We start from the raw sequence: 456 nt of genomic DNA on the forward strand, positions 1-456 counted from the left end.
TGCCACAGTCGACCGCTTCCGCTGCTTCCGGTCGTGCGTATGTGGGCTAAAGCAGCGGAGCTTTTATTATGCCACAGTCGACCGCTTCCGCTGCTTCCGGTCGTGCGTATGTGGGCTAAAGCAGCGGAGCTTTTATTATGCCACAGTCGACCGCTTCCGCTGCTTCCAGTCGTGGTTATGTGGGGTAAAGCAGCGGAGGTTTTATTATGCCACAGTCGACCGTTTCCGCTCCTTCCGGTCGTGCGTATGTGGAGTAAAGCAGCGGAGCTTTTATTATGCCACAGTCGACCGTTTCCGCTCCTTCCGGTCATGTGTATGTGGGGTAAAGCAGCACTGTTTTATCATACTAGATACATTTGAAAGTTTTGTTATAATGCTACTCTGTGCGGTCGTCACCTGTCTAATGAAACGCACAACATATTGAAGAGTCTTTGGTGTTTCCATGTTTTCTACAAA

The 456-nt window shown here is 49.8% G+C and overlaps 1 protein-coding gene across 1 annotated transcript in view; it reads right to left on the minus strand.

Moving 5' to 3' along the window:
* The window catches only part of LOC107756705 (C-X-C motif chemokine 14-like), a 10,357-nt gene that overhangs the window by 1,507 nt on the left and 8,394 nt on the right, over nt 1-456 (minus strand). The gene's annotated exons all lie outside the window — the stretch shown is intronic.

This window comes from Sinocyclocheilus rhinocerous, unplaced genomic scaffold, assembly GCF_001515625.1.
Source record: "Sinocyclocheilus rhinocerous isolate Xijiao unplaced genomic scaffold, SAMN03320098_v1.1 scaffold892, whole genome shotgun sequence".
NCBI lineage: Eukaryota > Metazoa > Chordata > Actinopteri > Cypriniformes > Cyprinidae > Sinocyclocheilus > Sinocyclocheilus rhinocerous.